Source organism: Carassius gibelio, chromosome B25, assembly GCF_023724105.1.
Source record: "Carassius gibelio isolate Cgi1373 ecotype wild population from Czech Republic chromosome B25, carGib1.2-hapl.c, whole genome shotgun sequence".
Lineage (NCBI taxonomy): Eukaryota > Metazoa > Chordata > Actinopteri > Cypriniformes > Cyprinidae > Carassius > Carassius gibelio.
Genome location: NC_068420.1, coordinates 23,513,397 through 23,533,974, shown reverse-complemented (window position 1 = coordinate 23,533,974; position 20,578 = coordinate 23,513,397). Strand labels below are relative to the sequence as shown.

The window sequence follows — 20,578 nt, the reverse complement described above, 5'->3', positions numbered from 1 at the left end:
ACTTGTGAAGATCAGCTGGTCCCACCATGTGCTCGCTACAGCGGCAGGAACTGTAGGTGTGGGGGGAGTGAAAGTCCAGTGCTCTCTCCACCCTCAACACCACAAATAAGGTGTCCTTGAGCAAGGCACAACTTCTCCCCGGGCGCTGCAGCATAAATGGCTGCCCACTGCTCCAGGTGTGTGTTCACGGTGTGTGTTCACTGCTGTGTGTGTGCACTTTGGATGGGTTAAATGAAGAGCACAAATGTATGTCATGTCACTTTCACTTTTCAGTGTTCATGATGTGTCCATCGGCTCCACAGCACTCTTTCTTAAAAAGTAGTGTTTTTTTTTTTTTTATAAGGAAATTTAGGTTCTTTTATGCCTTTCACTACATTTTAGTATATACATTAAAGTTTATCATGTCATGACTTGGAATATGCATGTTCTCATGTAAACAAATGTTGTTTCACCTCTCATTTTCTTAAACACTATGTACACATTTTCAGTATGTAGCATTATGATGAGGGACGAGTTTGGAAACTTTCAAGATCCTTCTGATGTTAACACTTCTGTCTGGTCATGTGCTATGAAATTTAGAATCTGACTTTAGATCTTTGTGCTTCCATGTGCATTCATTCCATTTATATCTTATTATACAGAAGTACAGTACACTCATTTTTTGTAACTAATTGTGATGTTATATACATATATCTTGGTTTCTCATTTTGACCATGACTTGCATTATGGTGGGGGGAGTGCGTGTGAACTTGTGCAGGGTTAATAATCAGAGTTAAACCTTCTGATTTTCATATTGAGTTATGAAATTAAAAACAATCCCTGTGGTTTTGATTTGATGAATTGAAATGCAACATGGTTTCTCAATCCCATGCCAATGTTATTTATTATACATCACACTTTCAAGTGTCGGTTCAGATCTTTAGACATGTGTTTGTATTTTGCATTTTTTGTTTTGTTTATCAATTATCAGTTGATGTGTTTACAGCAAATTGCTTGTTCAATTTAAATGTGAATGAAAGTGTTGTCTCTATCATTAAATGAATTACATTAAAAAAGTGTTTTGTCATCTTTATTTAAACATTTAAGGCAGTGGGGTAACATTTGTTTATGATTATTGATCGAAGTAAAAAAAAAAAATCCCTGTTGACACAACATGATTTAGTTGACTGGACTAGAAAATAATAGTCAAGTCAACTTAAAGAAATTTGTTACCTGGACTAACTCCACTCTAATTTGAAGTTGTTTCAACAAGATTTTTTTTGTCAAGATAACAAAAAAAATTTAGGCAGCGGGGTAACAAAATATTTTTAGTTGATTCAACAAATTCTTTTTTACAGTGTATATACAAGTACACAAGCCTTTTATCGCGACGTTTCGACAGCTTTCTGTGTCTTCTTCAGGCATGACTTGTGTAAAATAAATGTTTTCTTCTCTGAGCTCAATTTAATTTTTTAGAATTAAAAGCTCCTCCCCTCTGTTTATTTTGTAATTTTTAAAATTTTCAGAGCCTTTTCTTTGAATATATCAAGCATCTTTAAAGTGCATTTTTTGAATTTTAGCACTCTTTCATCTTCCCTTACACTCTTATAAGTTTACTTTTTTGTTTTAGTGTACACTTTTTTTGTGTTACTATCTTGCCCTCAGTGTGTCCCCTTGTCAGCAATGTGGGGGATGTTTGGACCTCTATGTATGTGTCTAATATAGAGAACATTTAAACACAAATAATAATTCTTAATAAATATGAGTAAAAGTCAGCTGATGGTTTGTTGACCTCTTTTCGCCAGCCTGGGGTTTCTGAGCCTCTGTTTGCAGAAGTGTTATAACATTTTACATCTCATTGAATCAATGTTTTCCATTTTGTTCATACATACACATCATTTTTTACAATTTTGCCACATTGTGATTACAGTGAAACCTGAATGACATCTAAACTCTTAAAAACTTGTTTAATCATTTATTTTCAGTGTGTGTGTGTGTCTGTCTTTTGGATGTGTTTAAATGTCATCCATACATCCTGGTTGGCCGAGACCACCCCAGAGGCACAAAGGCCTATTAATACAAATAGAAATCCCACAAATTATCAAAACTGTGTAAAGTAATGCATAATTTCATTCTAAACAAGCATGCAAAATTTAAGAGAGATAGGGCAAAAAAAAATAACAACAACACTTTAACAGTTATGTTTAAAAACACAGTGTTGTTTGAGTAAATGCAATTTATAACCACTAGATGGCAGCGGAAGACCACTAATGGGCTCATTCATCTAGTACAGTTTTTATGAATTCATGGCAAAACATTAATAAATTAACTGTTATAACATTTTAAATCTCATTGATTTGATGTTTTCCATTTTGATCATACAGATGTATCAGTTTTTACAATTTTGCCACATTATGATTACAGTTTAACCTGAAAATGACATCTAAACTCTAAAAAAGAGAAGACTTGCAATAAGTTTATTGTCACCTATCACTTATTTCAAATACCTATATCTGCAACAAAATGTTTGTGCATATATATGTGTGTCTTTGTGTGTGTGTGTGTGTCTGAGTTGTATCTTTTTTTATTTTTTTCAGATGGAGATGTTTTCTTCCCTGAGCTCAATTTAATTTTTTTTAATTTTTGGGTCTGTGAAGATTTTAAACTATATACAAGTACACAAGCCTTTTATCGCGACGTTTCGACAACCTTCTGTGTCTTCTTCAGGCATGACTTGTGTAAAATACATATTTTCTTCACTGAGCTCAATTTAATTTGTAAATTTTATTTCTAAACACCATTTAGTCTCCTAGGCATTTAGGGCCTAGGCTCCTCCCCTCTGTTTATTTATGCTGCCATGCCCGGGGAGGGTTCACTGCGTTCACTTTGCCCCCATAATTTTTCTCTGCCCAGGAAGAGGCCACCTCGAAGGCCGAGGCCAATTTGTTTATTTTTGAATTTTTAAATTTTTCAGAGCGTTTTCTTTGAATAAAAGCTGTGTGTTTGTAATAACAGAATCCATCATTAACTTTAAACTATTTGTTTTTGCCTAAAATATGAGATTTTAAACTATATACAAGTACACAAGCCTTTTATCGCGACGTTTCGACAGCTTTCTGTGTCTTCTTCAGGCATGACTTGTGTAAAATAAATGTTTTCTTCTCTGAGCTCAATTTAATTTTTTAGAATTAAAAGCTCCTCCCCTCTGTTTATTTTGTAATTTTTTAAATTTTCAGAGCCTTTTCTTTGAATATATCAAGCATCTTTAAAGTGCATTTTTTGAATTTAAGCACTCTTTCATCTTCCCTTACACTCTTATAAGTTTACTCTTTTTGTTTTAGTGTACACTTTTTTTGTGATACTATCTTCACAGACCCAAAAATTTTATTTCTAAACACCATTTAGGCTCCTATATACAAGCAGGGCCTAGGCTCCTCCCCTCTGTTTATTTTTGAATTTTTAAATTTTTCAGAGCCTTTTCTTTGAATAAAAGCTGTGTGTTTGTAATAAAAGAATCCATCATTAACTTTAAACTATTTGTTTTTGCCTAAAATATGAGATTTTAAACTATATACAAGTACACAAGCCTTTTATCGCGACGTTTCGACAGCTTTCTGTGTCTTCTTCAGGCATGACTTGTGTAAAATAAATGTTTTCTTCTCTGAGCTCATTTTAATTTTTTAGAATTAAAAGCTCCTCCCCTCTGTTTATTTTGTAATTTTTTAAATTTTCAGAGCCTTTTCTTTGAATATATCAAGCATCTTTAAAGTGCATTTTTTGAATTTAAGCACTCTTTCATCTTCCCTTACACTCTTATAAATTTACTCTTTTTGTTTTAGTGTACACTTTTTTTGTGATACTATCTTCACAGACCCAAAAATTTTATTTCTAAACACCATTTAGGCTCCTATATACAAGCAGGGCCTAGGCTCCTCCCCTCTGTTTATTTTTGAATTTTTAAATTTTTCAGAGCCTTTTCTTTGAATATATCAAGCACTTAAAAGTGCATTTTTTGAATTTAAGCACTCTTTCATCTTTTCTTACACTCTTAGAAGTTTAATTTTTTTTGTTTTAGTGTACACTTTTTTGTGTTACTATCTTCACAGACCCATTTATTTCTTTTTCACTTACATACATGGTGTTTAGAAAGAAAATTAAAAAAATTAAATTGAGCTCAGTGAAGAAAATATGTATTTTACACAAGTCATGCCTGAAGAAGACACAGAAGGTTGTCGAAACGTCACGATAAAAGGCTTGGGTACTTGTATATAGTTTAAAATCTCGACAGCTTTCTGTGTCTTCTTCAAGCACTTAAAAGTGCATTTTTTGAATTTAAGCACTCTTTCATCTTCCCTTACACTCTTATAAGTTTAAGAGTCTATTTATCAGACCAGCGAGGCCCAGAGAGAGAGGCACGGGCTGAGTTAGGTAAGTAGAAATCTCTAATTTTATTTCTAAACACCATTTAGGCTCCTAGGCATTTAGGGCCTAGGCTCCTCCCCTCTGTTTATTTATGCTGCGGTGCCCGGGGAGGGTTCGGTGCGGGATTTCCACGATGAATCGAACCGACAACCTTACGGTTAGGAGTCAAACTCTCTAACCACTAGGGCGCGACATCGAACAAGTCAATACAGTAAAAAAATGAAAGAGAACACATTGTTTAGGTCTTAAATCTCTTAAAGCCATCAGAAAAAATTGTAAAAATTCAAAAATAAACAGAGGGGAGGAGCCTAGGCTCCAAGTTAAATATTTTTGTTTTATTGTACACAAATTGGACGATAAAGAAATTGCTAACAATAGTAGGACTATAATAGAGCATGTTTTAGGTTGTTAGGCGTTTAGATGCAGAAATGGACAAAAAAGTGTACACTAAAACAAAAAAAATAAACTTATGAGAGTGTAAGGGAAGATGAAAGAGTGCTTAAATTAAAAAAAATGCACTTTTAAGTGCTTGATATATTCAAAGAAAAGGTTGTCTTTGAATATATCAAGCATCTTTAAAGTGCATTTTTTGAATTTTAGCACTCTTTCATCTTCCCTTACACTCTTATAAGTTACATTTTTTTGTTTTAGTGTACACTTTTTTTGTGTTACTATCTTTCCCTCAGTGTGTCCCCTTGTCAGCAATGTGGGGGATGTTTGGACCTCTATGTATGTGTCTAATATAGAGAACATTTAAACACAAATAATAATTCTTAATAAATATGAGTGAAAGTCAGCTGATGGTTTGTTGACCTCTTTTCGCCAGCCTGGAGTTTCTGAGCCTCTGTTTGCAGAAGTGTTATAACATTTTACATCTCATTGAATCAATGTTTTCCATTTTGTTCATACATACACATCATTTTTTACAATTTTGCCACATTGTGATTACAGTGAAACCTGAATGACATCTAAACTCTTAAAAACTAAAAATTTAAAATTCATCCATACATCCTGGTTGGCCGAGACCACCCCAGAGGCACAAAGGCAAATCCCACAAATTATCAAAACTGTGTAAAGTAATGCATAATTTCATTCTAAACAAGCATGCAAAATTTAAGAGAGATAGGGCAAAAAAATATAAAAACAACACTTTAACAGTTATGTTTAAAAACACAGTGTTGTTTGAGTAAATGCAATTTATAACCACTAGTTACATTGTTGGGTTTCAACAAAGTTGAAGTCTGGATATACTACACATTTAAGTGCTTGATATATTCAAGGAAATGGCTCTGAAAAATTAAAAAATTCAAAAATAAACAAATTGGCCTCGGGCCTTCGAGGTGGCCTCTTCCTGGGCAGAGAAAAATTATGGAGGCAAAGTGAACGCAGACACTGTAGAACAAGCAGAAGCTCTTATCACAGCTGAATTGTTTGAGGAGGAAACATTGCCACATCCACAAAGCCCAGGAAATCAGGGACCAGCGGGTGTCTGCGTTCACTTTGTCCCCATAATTTTTCTCTGCCCAGGAAGAGGCCACCTCGAAGGCCCGAGGCCAATTTGTTTATTTTTGAATTTTGATTTTTTTTTTATATTTTAGGCAAAAACAAATAGTTCAAAGTTAATGATGGATTCTTTTATTACAAACACACAGATTTTTGCTTCACATGACGTTAATTGATGGACTGGAGTCATGTGGATTACTTGTGGATTATTGTGATGGTCATGTGGATTAATATGTTTAGTAAAATAAAACAAAGGTGTGCTAAAAACACAAATAAGTGTGTGAAAGTAAAAAAAAAATAAATGGGTCTGTGAAGATAGTAACACAAAAAAGTGTACACTAAAACAAAAAAATTAAAAATATTAAAAATTCAAAAATAAACAAATTGGCCTCGGGCCTTCGAGGTGGCCTCTTCCTGGGCAGAGAAAAATTATGGGGGCAAAGTGAACGCAGACACTGTACACTTACACACTCTAATAAGTTTAATTTTTTTGTTTTAGTGTACACTTTTTTTGTGTTACTATCTTCACAGACCCATTTTTTTTTTTACTTTACTTTTCGAAGTGGCCTCTTCCTGGGCAGAGAAAAATTATGGGGGCAAAGTGAACGCAGACACCCGCTGGTCCCTGATTTCCTGGGCTTTGTGGATGTGGCAATGTTTCCTCCTCAAACAATTCAGCTGTGATAAGAGCTTCTGCTTGTTCTACAGTGTCTGCGTTCACTTTGCCCCCATAATTTTTCTCTGCCCAGGAAGAGGCCACCTCGAAGGCCCGAGGCCAATTTGTTTATTTTTGAATTTAAAAATATATAAAAAAATTAAAAAATAAAATAAATGTTTTCTTCTCTGAGCTCAATTAAATTTTTTAGTAGGGGGAGCTACTGTAGCAGTTGGGGGTCTGGAGGCTGCCACTTGCGCATATGTGTGAGGGCCCGCTGGTCCCTGATTTCCTGGGCTTTGTGGATGTGGCACTGTTTCCTCCTCAAACAATTCAGCGGTGATAAGAGCTTCTGCTTGTTCTACAGTGTCTGCGTTCACTTTGCCCCCATAATTTTTCTCTGCCCAGGAAGAGGCCACCTCGAAGGCCCGAGGCCAATTTGTTTATTTTTGAATTTTTAATTTTTTTTATATTTTAGGCAAAAACAAATAGTTCAAAGTTAATGATGGATTCTTTTATTACAAACACACAGCTTTTTGCTTCACATGACGTTAATTGATGGACTGGAGTCATGTGGATTACTTGTGGATTATTGTGATGGTCATGTGGATTAATATGTGTTGTAAAATAAAACAAAGGGGTGCTAAAAACACAAATAAGTGTGTGAAAGTAAAAAAAAAATGGGTCTGTGAAGATAGTAAGACAAAAAAGTGTACACTAAAACAAAAAAATTAAACTTATTAAAGTGTGTAAGGGAAGATGAAAGAGTGCTTAAATTAAAAAAATGCACATTTAAGTGCTTGATATATTCAAAGAAAAGGCTCTGAAAATTTTAAAAATTCAAAAATAAACAAATTGGCCTCGGGCCTTCGAGGTGGCCTCTTCCTGGGCAGAGAAAAATTATGGGGGCAAAGTGAACGCAGACACTGTACACTTAGACACTCTAATAAGTTTAATTTTTTTGTTTAGTGTACACTTTTTTGTGTTACTATCTTCACAGACCCATTTTTTTTTTTACTTTCACACACTTATTTGTGTTTTTAGCACCCCTTTGTTTTATTTTACAACACATATTAATCCACATGAGCATCACAATAATCCACAAGTAATCCACATGACTCCAGTCATCAATTAACGTCATGTGAAGCAAAAAGCTGTGTGTTTGTAATAAAATAATCCATCATTAACTTTGAACTATTTGTTTTTGCCTAAAATATGAGATTTTAAACTGTGATAAGAGCTTCTGCTTGTTCTACATTGTCTGCGTTCACTTTGCCCCCATAATTTTTCTCTGCCCAGGAAGAGGCCACTTCGAAGGCCCGAGGCCAATTTGTTTATTTTTGAATTTAAAAATATAAAAAAAAATAAAAAATAAAATAAATGTTTTCTTCTCTGAGCTCAATTTAATTTTTTAGTAGGGGGAGCTACTGTAGCAGTTGGGGGTCTGGAGGCTGCCACTTGCGCATATGTGTGAGGGCCCGCTGGTCCCTGATTTCCTGGGCTTTGTGGATGTGGCACTGTTTCCTCCTCAAACAATTCAGCTGTGATAAGAGCTTCTGCTTGTTCTACAGTGTCTGCGTTCACTTTGCCCCCATAATTTTTCTCTGCCCAGGAAGAGGCCACCTCGAAGGCCCGAGGCCAATTTGTTTATTTTTGAATATATCAAGCACTTAAAAGTGCATTTTTTGAATTGAAGCACTCTTTCATCTTCCCTTACACTCTTATAAGTTTATTTTTTTTGTTTTAGTGCACACTTTTTTTTTGTTACTATCTTAACAGACCCATTTATTTCTTTTTCACTTACATACATGGTGTTTAGAAAGAAAATTAAAAAATTAAATTGAGCTCAGAGAAGAAAACATTTATTTTACACAAGTCATGCCTGAAGAAGACACAGAAAGTTGTCGAGATTTTAAACTATATAGAAGTACACAAGCCTTTTATCGCGACGTTTCGACAACCTTCTGTGTCTTCTTCAGGCATGACTTGTGTAAAATACATATTTTCTACACTGAACTCAATTTAATTTTTTAATTTTAGTGTTTTAGTGTACACTTTTTTGTGTTACTATCTTCACAGACCCATTTATTTCTTTTTCACTTTCACACACTTATTTGTGTTTTTAGCACCCCTTTGTTTTATTTTACAACACATATTAATCCACATGACCATCACAATAATCCACAAGTAATCCACATGACTCCAGTCCATCAATTAACGTCATGTGAAGCAAAAAGCTGTTTCAACTTTCATTCTGACGCCACCCATTCAGTCCAGAAAATCCATTGCTCTAATGCAAATTTTCTCCAAATGAGTCCGTTTTTCAGCAACTTTTGTGGAATATTCCTTTAATTACACAAGTTTTAGAATTTAAATGAGTTAACACTAACCAGTTGGATTGCAGTCATGAGGAGGAGGACCCTCAGTGTGTCCCCTTGTCAGCAGTGTGGGGGATGTTTGGACCTCTATGTGTTGTACACCCTTTTTGGGGCGCACAGAGACTTGTGGAGGTATTAGAGAGGGGGGGCCCTGGAACCGAGTAGGGGGAGCTACTGTAGCAGTTGGGGGTCTGGAGGCTGCCACTTGCGCATATGTGCGAGGGCCCGCTGGTCCCTGATTGAAAAATTTAAAAATTCAAAAATAAACAAATTGGCCTCGGGCCTTCGAGGTGGCCTCTTCCTGGGCAGAGAGAAATTATGGGGGCAAAGTGAACGCAGACACTGTAGAACAAGCAGAAGCTCTTATCACAGCTGAATTGTTTGAGGAGGAAACATTGCCACATCCACAAAGCCCAGGAAATCAGGGACCAGCGGGTGTCTGCGTTCACTTTGCCCCCATAATTTTTCTCTGCCCAGGAAGAGGCCACTTCGAAGGCCCGAGGCCAATTTGTTTATTTTTGAATTTAAAAATATAAAAAAATAAATAAAAAAAATAAATGTTTTCTTCTCTGAGCTCAATTTAATTTTTTAGTAGGGGGAGCTACTGTAGCAGTTGGGGGTCTGGAGGCTGCCACTTGCGCATATGTGTGAGGGCCCGCTGGTCCCTGATTTCCTGGGCTTTGTGGATGTGGCACTGTTTCGTCCTCAAACAATTCAGCTGTGATAAGAGCTTCTGCTTGTTCTACAGTGTCTGCTTTCACTTTGCCCCCATAATTTTTCTCTGCCCAGGAAGAGGACAGCAGAGGCTCTTATCACAGCTGAATTGTTTGAGGAGGAAACAGTGCCACATCCACAAAGCCCAGGAAATCAGGGACCAGCGGGTGTCTGCGTTCACTTTGCCCCCATAATTTTTCTCTGCCCAGGAAGAGACCACCTCGAAGGCCCGAGGCCAATTTGTTTATTTTTGAATATATCAAGCACTTAAAAGTGCATATTAATCCACATGACCATCACAATAATCAACAAGTAATCCACATGACTCCAGTCCATCAATTAACGTCATGTGAAGCAAAAAGCTGTTTGAACTCTCATTCTGACGGCACCCATTCAGTCCAGAAAATCCATTGCTGTAATGCAAATTTTCTCCAAATGAGTCCGTTTTTCAGCAACTTTTGTGGAATATTCCTTTAATTACACAAGTTTTAGAATTTAAATGACGTTAATTGATGGACTGGAGTCATGTGGATTACTTGTGGATTATTGTGATGGTCATGTGGATTAATATGTGTTGTAAAATGAAACAAAGGGGTCCTAAAAACACAAATAAGTGTGTGAAAGTAAAAAAAAAAATGGGTCTGTGGAGATAGTAACACAAAAAAGTGTACACTAAAACAAAAAAATTAAACTTATTAGAGTGTGTAAGGGAAGATGAAAGAGTGCTTAAATTCAAAAAATGCACATTTAAGTGCTTGATATATTCAAAGAAAAGGCTCTGAAAAATTTAAAAATTCAAAAATAAACAAATTGGCCTCGGGCCTTCGAGGTGGCCACTTCCTGGGCAGAGAGAAATTATGGGGGCAAAGTGAACGCAGACACTGTAGAACAAGCAGAAGCTCTTATCACAGCTGAATTGTTTGAGGAGGAAACATTGGCACATCCACAAAGCCCAGGAAATCAGGGACCAGCGGGTGTCTGCGTTCACTTTGCCCCCATAATTTTTCTCTGCCCAGGAAGAGGCCACCTCGAAGGCCCGAGGCCAATTTGTTTATTTTTGAATTTTGAATTTTTTTTATATTTTAGGCAAAAACAAATAGTTCAAAGTTAATGATGGATTCTTTTATTACAAACACACAGATTTTTGCTTCACGTGACGTTAATTGATGGACTGGAGTCATGTGGATTACTTGTGGATTATTGTGATGGTCATGTGGATTAATATGTTTAGTAAAATAAAACAAAGGGGTGCTAAAAACACAACTAAGTGTGTGAAAGTAAAAAAAAATAAATGGGTCTGTGAAGATAGTAACACAAAAAAGTGTACACTAAAACAAAAAAATTAAAAATATTAAAAATTCAAAAATAAACAAATTGGCCTCGGGCCTTCGAGGTGGCCTCTTCCTGGGCAGAGAAAAATTATGGGGGCAAAGAGAACGCAGACACTGTACACTTACACACTCTAATAAGTTTAATTTTTTTGTTTTAGTGTACACTTTTTTGTGTTACTATCTTCACAGACCCATTTTTTTTTTTACTTTCACACACTTATTTGTGTTTTTAGCACCCCTTTGTTTTATTTTACAACACATATTAATCCACATGACCATCACAATAATCCACAAGTAATCCACATGACTCCAGTCCATCAATTAACGTCATGTGAAGCAAAAAGCTGTGTGTTTGTAATAAAAGAATCCATCATTAACTTTAAACTATTTGTTTTTGCCTAAAATATGAGATTTTAAACTATATACAAGTACACAAGCCTTTTATCGCGACGTTTCGACAGCTTTCTGTGTCTTCTTCAGGCATGACTTGTGTAAAATAAATGTTTTCTTCTCTGAGCTCAATTTAATTTTCTAGAATTAAAAGCTCCTCCCTTCTGTTTATTTTGTAATTTTTAAAATTTTCAGAGCCTTTTCTTTGAATATATCAAGCATCCTTAAAGTGCATTTTTTGAATTTTAGCACTCTTTCATCTTCCCTTACACTCTTATAAGTTTACTTTTTTTGTTTTAGTGTACACTTTTTTTGTGATACTATCTTCACAGACCCCAAAAATTTTGTTTCTAAATACCATTTAGGCTCCTATATACAAGCAGGGCTTAGGCTCCTCCCCTTTGTTTATTTATGCTGCGGTGCCCGGGGAGGGTTCGGTGCGGGAGAGAGAATAGCATATTTCTAGTGGCAATGTAACTTTTCATGCAAAAGTGACCAATTCTGCCTAAAAAGCTCCCAGGAGCATGCATATGATGAAACTAGCTGTTTTAAAGCATATCTAGCTCAGAACAGCGTTTCTGAGTGAGAATAGCATATTTCTAGTGGCAATGTAACTTTTCATGCAAAAGTGACCAATTCTGCCTAAAATGCTCCCAGGAGCATGCATATGATGAAACTAGCTGTTTTAAAGCATATCTAGCACAGAACAGCGTTTCTGAGTGAGAATAGCATATTTCTAGTGGCAATGTAACTTTTCATGCAAAAGTGACCAATTCTGCCTAAAATGCTCCCAGGAGCATGCATATGATGAAACTAGCTGTTTTAAAGCATATCTAGCACAGAACAGCGTTTCTGAGTGAGAATAGCATATTTCTAGTGGCAATGTAACTTTTCATGCAAAAGTGACCAATTCTGCCTAAAATGCTCCCAGGAGCATGCATATGATGAAACTAGCTGTTTTAAAGCATATCTAGCACAGAACAGCGTTTCTGAGAGAGAATAGCATATTTCTAGTGGCAATGTAACTTTTCATGCAAAAGTGACCAATTCTGCCTAAAATGCTCCCAGGAGCATGCATATGATGAAACTAGCTGTTTTAAAGCATATCTAGCACAGAACAGCGTTTCTGAGTGAGAATAGCATATTTCTAGTGGCAATGTAACTTTTCATGCAAAAGTGACCAATTCTGCCTAAAATGCTCCCAGGAGCATGCATATGATGAAACTAGCTGTTTTAAAGCATATCTAGCACAGAACAGCGTTTCTGAGTGAGAATAGCATATTTCTAGTGGCAATGTAGCTAGCTGTTTTAAAGCATATCTAGCTCAGAACAGCGTTTCTGAGTGAGAATAGCATATTTCTAGTGGCAATGTAACTTTTCATGCAAAAGTGACCAATTCTGCCTAAAATGCTCCCAGGAGCATGCATATGATGAAACTAGCTGTTTTAAAGCATATCTAGCAAAGAACAGCGTTTCTGAGTGAGAATAGCATATTTCTAGTGGCAATGTAACTTTTCATGCAAAAGTGACCAATTCTGCCTAAAATGCTCCCAGGAGCATGCATATGATGAAACTAGCTGTTTTAAAGCATATCTAGCACAGAACAGCGTTTCTGAGTGAGAATAGCATATTTCTAGTGGCAATGTAACTTTTCATGCAAAAGTGACCAATTCTGCCTAAAATGCTCCCAGGAGCATGCATATGATGAAACTAGCTGTTTTAAAGCATATCTAGCACAGAACAGCGTTTCTGAGTGAGAATAGCATATTTCTAGTGGCAATGTAACTTTTCATGCAAAAGTGACCAATTCTGCCTAAAATGCTCCCAGGAGCATGCATATGATGAAACTAGCTGTTTTAAAGCATATCTAGCACAGAACAGCGTTTCTGAGAGAGAATAGCATATTTCTAGTGGCAATGTAACTTTTCATGCAAAAGTGACCAATTCTGCCTAAAATGCTCCCAGGAGCATGCATATGATGAAACTAGCTGTTTTAAAGCATATCTAGCTCAGAACAGCGTTTCTGAGTGAGAATAGCATATTTCTAGTGGCAATGTAACTTTTCATGCAAAAGTGACCAATTGTGCCTAAAATGCTCCCAGGAGCATGCATATGATGAAACTAGCTGTTTTAAAGCATATCTAGCACAGAACAGCGTTTCTGAGTGAGAATAGCATATTTCTAGTGGCAATGTAGCTAGCTGTTTTAAAGCATATCTAGCTCAGAACAGCGTTTCTGAGTGAGAATAGCATATTTCTAGTGGCAATGTAACTTTTCATGCAAAAGTGACCAATTCTGCCTAAAATGCTCCCAGGAGCATGCATATGATGAAACTAGCTGTTTTAAAGCATATCTAGCACAGAACAGCGTTTCTGAGTGAGAATAGCATATTTCTAGTGGCAATGTAACTTTTCATGCAAAAGTGACCAATTCTGCCTAAAATGCTCCCAGGAGCATGCATATGATGAAACTAGCTGTTTTAAAGCATATCTAGCACAGAACAGCGTTTCTGAGTGAGAATAGCATATTTCTAGTGGCAATGTAACTTTTCATGCAAAAGTGACCAATTCTGCCTAAAATGCTCCCAGGAGCATGCATATGATGAAACTAGCTGTTTTAAAGCATATCTAGCACAGAACAGCGTTTCTGAGTGAGAATAGCATATTTCTAGTGGCAATGTAACTTTTCATGCAAAAGTGACCAATTCTGCCTAAAATGCTCCCAGGAGCATGCATATGATGAAACTAGCTGTTTTAAAGCATATCTAGCACAGAACAGCGTTTCTGAGAGAGAATAGCATATTTCTAGTGGCAATGTAACTTTTCATGCAAAAGTGACCAATTCTGCCTAAAATGCTCCCAGGAGCATGCATATGATGAAACTAGCTGTTTTAAAGCATATCTAGCACAGAACAGCGTTTCTGAGTGAGAATAGCATATTTCTAGTGGCAATGTAACTTTTCATGCAAAAGTGACCAATTCTGCCTAAAATGCTCCCAGGAGCATGCATATGATGAAACTAGCTGTTTTAAAGCATATCTAGCACAGAACAGCGTTTCTGAGAGAGAATAGCATATTTCTAGAGGCAATGTAACTTTTCATGCAAAAGTGACCAATTCTGCCTAAAATGCTCCCAGGAGCATGCATATGATGAAACTAGCTGTTTTAAAGCATATCTATCTCAGAACAGCGTTTCTGAGTGAGAATAGCATATTTCTAGTGGCAATGTAACTTTTCATGCAAAAGTGACCAATTCTGCCTAAAATGCTCCCAGGAGCATGCATATGATGAAACTAGCTGTTTTAAAGCATATCTAGCTCAGAACAGCGTTTCTGAGTGAGAATAGCATATTTCTAGTGGCAATGTAACTTTTCATGCAAAAGTGACCAATTCTGCCTAAAATGCTCCCAGGAGCATGCATATGATGAAACTAGCTGTTTTAAAGCATATCTAGCACAGAACAGCGTTTCTGAGTGAGAATAGCATATTTCTAGTGGCAATGTAACTTTTCATGCAAAAGTGACCAATTCTGCCTAAAATGCTCCCAGGAGCATGCATATGATGAAACTAGCTGTTTTAAAGCATATCTAGCACAGAACAGCGTTTCTGAGTGAGAATAGCATATTTCTAGTGGCAATGTAACTTTTCATGCAAAAGTGACCAATTCTGCCTAAAATGCTCCCAGGAGCATGCATATGATGAAACTAGCTGTTTTAAAGCATATCTAGCACAGAACAGCGTTTCTGAGTGAGAATAGCATATTTCTAGTGGCAATGTAACTTTTCATGCAAAAGTGACCAATTCTGCCTAAAATGCTCCCAGGAGCATGCATATGATGAAACTAGCTGTTTTAAAGCATATCTAGCACAGAACAGCGTTTCTGAGAGAGAATAGCATATTTCTAGTGGCAATGTAACTTTTCATGCAAAAGTGACCAATTCTGCCTAAAATGCTCCCAGGAGCATGCATATGATGAAACTAGCTGTTTTAAAGCATATCTAGCACAGAACAGCGTTTCTGAGTGAGAATAGCATATTTCTAGTGGCAATGTAACTTTTCATGCAAAAGTGACCAATTCTGCCTAAAATGCTCCCAGGAGCATGCATATGATGAAACTAGCTGTTTTAAAGCATATCTAGCTCAGAACAGCGTTTCTGAGTGAGAATAGCATATTTCTAGTGGCAATGTAACTTTTCATGCAAAAGTGACCAATTCTGCCTAAAATGCTCCCAGGAGCATGCATATGATGAAACTAGCTGTTTTAAAGCATATCTAGCACAGAACAGCGTTTCTGAGTGAGAATAGCATATATTTCTAGTGGCAATGTAACTTTTCATGCAAAAGTGACCAATTCTGCCTAAAATGCTCCCAGGAGCATGCATATGATGAAACTAGCTGTTTTAAAGCATATCTAGCACAGAACAGCGTTTCTGAGAGAGAATAGCATATTTCTAGTGGCAATGTAACTTTTCATGCAAAAGTGACCAATTCTGCCTAAAATGCTCCCAGGAGCATGCATATGATGAAACTAGCTGTTTTAAAGCATATCTAGCACAGAACAGCATTTCTGAGCGAGAATAGCATATTTCTAGTGGCAATGTAACTTTTCATGCAAAAGTGACCAATTCTGCCTAAAATGCTCCCAGGAGCATGCATATGATGAAACTAGCTGTTTTAAAGCATATCTAGCACAGAACAGCGTTTCTGAGCGAGAATAGCATATTTCTAGTGGCAATGTAACTTTTCATGCAAAAGTGACCAATTCTGCCTAAAATGCTCCCAGGAGCATGCATATGATGAAACTAGCTGTTTTAAAGCATATCTAGCACAGAACAGCGTTTCTGAGCGAGAATAGCATATTTCTAGTGGCAATGTAACTTTTCATGCAAAAGTGACCAATTCTAGTGACCAAAACAGCTAGTTTCATCATATGCATGCTCCTGGGAGCATTTTAGGCAGAATTGGTCACTTTTGCATGAAAAGTTACATTGCCACTAGAAATATGCTATTCTCACTCAGAAACGCTGTTCTGTGCTAGATATGCTTTAAAACAGCTAGTTTCATCATATGCATGCTCCTGGGAGCACTTTAGGCAGAATTGGTCACTTTTGCATGAAAAGTTACATTGCCACTAGAAATATGCTATTCTCACTCAGAAACGCTGTTCTGTGCTAGATATGCTTTAAAACAGCTAGTTTCATCATATGCATGCTCCTGGGAGCACTTTAGGCAGAATTGGTCACTTTTGCATGAAAAGTTACATTGCCACTAGAAATATGCTATTCTCTCTCAGAAACGCTGTTCTGTGCTAGATATGCTTTAAAACAGCTAGTTTCATCATATGCATGCTCCTGGGAGCATTTTAGGCAAAATTGGTCACCTTTGCATGAAAAGTTACATTGCCACTAGAAATATGCTATTCTCACTCAGAAACGCTGTTCTGAGCTAGATATGCTTTAAAACAGCTAGTTTCATCATATGCATGCTCCTGGGAGCATTTTAGGCAGAATTGGTCACTTTTGCATGAAAAGTTACATTGCCATTTGAAATATGCTATTCTCACTCAGAAACGCTGTTCTGTGCTAGATATGCTTTAAAACAGCTAGTTTCATCATATGCATGCTCCTGGGAGCATTTTAGGCAGAATTGGTCACTTTTGCATGAAAAGTTACATTGCCACTAGAAATATGCTATTCTCACTCAGAAACGCTGTTCTGTGCTAGATATGCTTTAAAACAGCTAGTTTCATCATATGCATGCTCCTGGGAGCATTTTAGGCAGAATTGGTCACTTTTGCATGAAAATTTACATTGCCACTAGAAATATGCTATTCTCACTCAGAAACGCTGTTCTGTGCTAGATATGCTTTAAAACAGCTAGTTTCATCATATGCATGCTCCTGGGAGCATTTTAGGCAGAATTGGTCACTTTTGCATGAAAAGTTACATTGCCACTAGAAATATGCTATTCTCACTCAGAAACGCTGTTCTGAGCTAGATATGCTTTAAAACAGCTAGTTTCATCATATGCATGCTCCTGGGAGCATTTTAGGCAGAATTGGTCACTTTTGCATGAAAAGTTACATTGCCACTAGAAATATGCTATTCTCACTCAGAAACGCTGTTCTGAGCTAGATATGCTTTAAAACAGCTAGTTTCATCATATGCATGCTCCTGGGAGCATTTTAGGCAGAATTGGTCACTTTTGCATGAAAAGTTACATTGCCACTAGAAATATGCTATTCTCACTCAGAAACGCTGTTCTGTGCTAGATATGCTTTAAAACAGCTAGTTTCATCATATGCATGCTCCTGGGAGCATTTTAGGCAGAATTGGTCACTTTTGCATGAAAAGTTACATTGCCACTAGAAATATGCTATTCTCACTCAGAAACGCTGTTCTGAGCTAGATATGCTTTAAAACAGCTAGTTTCATCATATGCATGCTCCTGGGAGCATTTTAGGCAGAATTGGTCACTTTTGCATGAAAAGTTACATTGCCACTAGAAATATGCTATTCTCACTCAGAAACGCTGTTCTGTGCTAGATATGCTTTAAAACAGCTAGTTTCATCATATGCATGCTCCTGGGAGCATTTTAGGCAGAATTGGTCACTTTTGCATGAAAAGTTACATTGCCACTAGAAATATGCTATTCTCACTCAGAAACGCTGTTCTGAGCTAGATATGCTTTAAAACAGCTAGTTTCATCATATGCATGCTCCTGGGAGCATTTTAGGCAGAATTGGTCACTTTTGCATGAAAAGTTACATTGCCACTAGAAATATGCTATTCTCACTCAGAAACGCTGTTCTGTGCTAGATATGCTTTAAAACAGCTAGTTTCATCATATGCATGCTCCTGGGAGCATTTTAGGCAGAATTGGTCACTTTTGCATGAAAAGTTACATTGCCACTAGAAATATGCTATTCTCACTCAGAAACGCTGTTCTGTGCTAGATATGCTTTAAAACAGCTAGTTTCATCATATGCATGCTCCTGGGAGCATTTTAGGCAGAATTGGTCACTTTTGCATGAAAAGTTACATTGCCACTAGAAATATGCTATTCTCTCTCAGAAACGCTGTTCTGTGCTAGATATGCTTTAAAACAGCTAGTTTCATCATATGCATGCTCCTGGGAGCATTTTAGGCAGAATTGGTCACTTTTGCATGAAAAGTTACATTGCCACTAGAAATATGCTATTCTCACTCAGAAACGCTGTTCTGAGCTAGATATGCTTTAAAACAGCTAGTTTCATCATTTGCATGCTCCTGGGAGCATTTTAGGCAGAATTGGTCACTTTTGCATGAAAAGTTACATTGCCACTAGAAATATGCTATTCTCACTCAGAAACGCTGTTCTGTGCTAGATATGCTTTAAAACAGCTAGTTTCATCATATGCATGCTCCTGGGAATACCAGGTGCTTTAAGCTTTAGGGTTTTCTTTCCTACTTGTATAATGTACCGGCGATTAGATTGGCTGATCTTTAAATAGCCCTCTCTTTGCAGCAGTCTTCGCTTATGGCTATGGCCAATTCTAGTGACCTGACTATGCCAGATCATGTCTGAGCTTGGAAGCTAAGCAGGTTTGGGCCTGGTTAGTACTTGGATGGGGGACTGCCTAGTAATACCAGGTGCTCTAATATTTTTGGAAATTCTTACTAATTATATAATAATCTTGCAAGAAAAAAAAAAAAAAGTCAATGTCCAATCTTTGAATCTTAGCAGGTATGGACCTGTTTAGTGCTTGGATGGGAGACCGCCTCGGAATACCAGGTGCTCTAATATTTTTGGAAATTTTTACTAATTATATAATAATCTTGCAAGAAAAAAAAAAAAAAGTCAATGTCCAATCTTTGAATCTTAGCAGGTATGGACCTGTTTAGTGCTTGGATGGGAGACCGCCTCGGAATTCCAGGTGCTTTAAGCTTTTGGGTTTTCATGGGAGACCCCCTGGTAATACCAGTTGCTGTAAGCTTTTTGGAAATTTTTCACAAATTATATAATAATCTTGCAAGAAAAAAAGAAAAGAGTCAATGCCCGATCTCTGAATAATAGCAGGTATGGGCCTGGTTAGTAATTGGATGGGAGACGGCCTTGAAATACCAGTTGCTGTAATATTTTTGGAAATTTTTCACAAATTATATAATAATCTTGCAAGAAAAAAAGAAAAGAGTCAATGCCCGATCTCTGAATAATAGCAGGTATGGGCCTGGTTAGTAATTGGATGGGAGACGGCCTGGAAATACCAGTTGCTGTAATATTTTTGGAAATTTTTACTAATTATATAATAATCTTGCAAAAAAAAAAAAAAAGTCAATGCCCAATCTTTGAATCTTAGCAGGTATGGACCTGTTTAGTGCTTGGATGGGAGACCGCCTCGGAATACCAGGTGCTCTAATATTTTTGGAAATTTTTACTAATTATATAATCTTGCAAAAAAAAAAAAAAGTCAATGCCCAATCTTTGAATCTTGGCGGGTATTGGCCTGGTCAGTGCTTGGATGGGAGACCCCCTGGTAATACCAGTTGCTTTAAGATTTTTGGAAATTTTTCACAAATTATATAATAATCTTGCAAAAATAAAAAAAAGTCAATGCCCAAGCTTTGAATCTTAGCAGGTATTGGCTTGGTCAGTGCTTGGATGGGAGTCCGCCTCGGAATACCAGGTGCTGTAAGCTTTTGGGTTTTCATTCATACTTATATAATGTATGAATTTAAGAGTGTTCAGAAGTTTTTTGCAGGGCTGTTTTACCCAGGGTTGTTCTGGGTAGGGTTAGTGCCTGTCCGAGACTGGTCAGTACATGGACAATAAGGAGAGGGTTGAAATGGTTAGGTTTAGGTGCTGGTAGGGGTTGTTTGTCACATGGTGAAGATGTCTGACTCTGACTCTGAATCTCATATATTAACTCGCTCTTTTGGGACATTTCCACAGTTCCCTTGTCTGAATTTTATGAGGTGGAAGAAGTTATTGGACGAGGATATTTCGGCACTGTGCACAAAGGGATCCGTAAGTCTGACGACCAGCAGGTAAATCACTCGTACCTTCACCAACTGTCCCGTAGAGATCAGTGACTTCATCTACTGCTCTTAAAAATAACTTCTTCTTCTGCAGGTCGCCATCAAGTTCATAAAGAAGCTTTAGACAGGCCGTTTTCCAGACAGGTTCATCGCAGTGGTAAGTTGGCATAGAACATTTAAACACAAATA

At 37.0% G+C, this 20,578-nt stretch overlaps 3 long non-coding RNA genes across 3 annotated transcripts; all 3 read right to left on the bottom strand.

Annotated features, from left to right (window-relative positions):
- Positions 1–1,058: 1,058 nt before the first annotated feature.
- On the bottom strand, positions 1,059–3,969 carry LOC128013853 (uncharacterized). The gene is made up of 2 exons (XR_008183427.1): positions 3,824–3,969; positions 1,059–3,326 (listed from the first exon to the last, which is right to left on the bottom strand). It is a non-coding gene; the product is annotated as an uncharacterized LOC128013853 (long non-coding RNA).
- A 3,959-nt stretch (positions 3,970–7,928) lies between these two features.
- On the bottom strand, positions 7,929–11,633 carry LOC128013860 (uncharacterized). Its single transcript, XR_008183435.1, has 2 exons — positions 10,679–11,633; positions 7,929–8,182 (listed from the first exon to the last, which is right to left on the bottom strand). It is a non-coding gene; the product is annotated as an uncharacterized LOC128013860 (long non-coding RNA).
- Positions 11,634–16,283: 4,650 nt separating this feature from the next.
- LOC128013852 (uncharacterized) lies at positions 16,284–18,779 on the bottom strand. The gene is made up of 3 exons (XR_008183426.1): positions 17,300–18,779; positions 16,752–16,887; positions 16,284–16,613 (listed from the first exon to the last, which is right to left on the bottom strand). It is a non-coding gene; the product is annotated as an uncharacterized LOC128013852 (long non-coding RNA).
- Between the last annotated feature and the right edge of the window lie 1,799 nt (positions 18,780–20,578).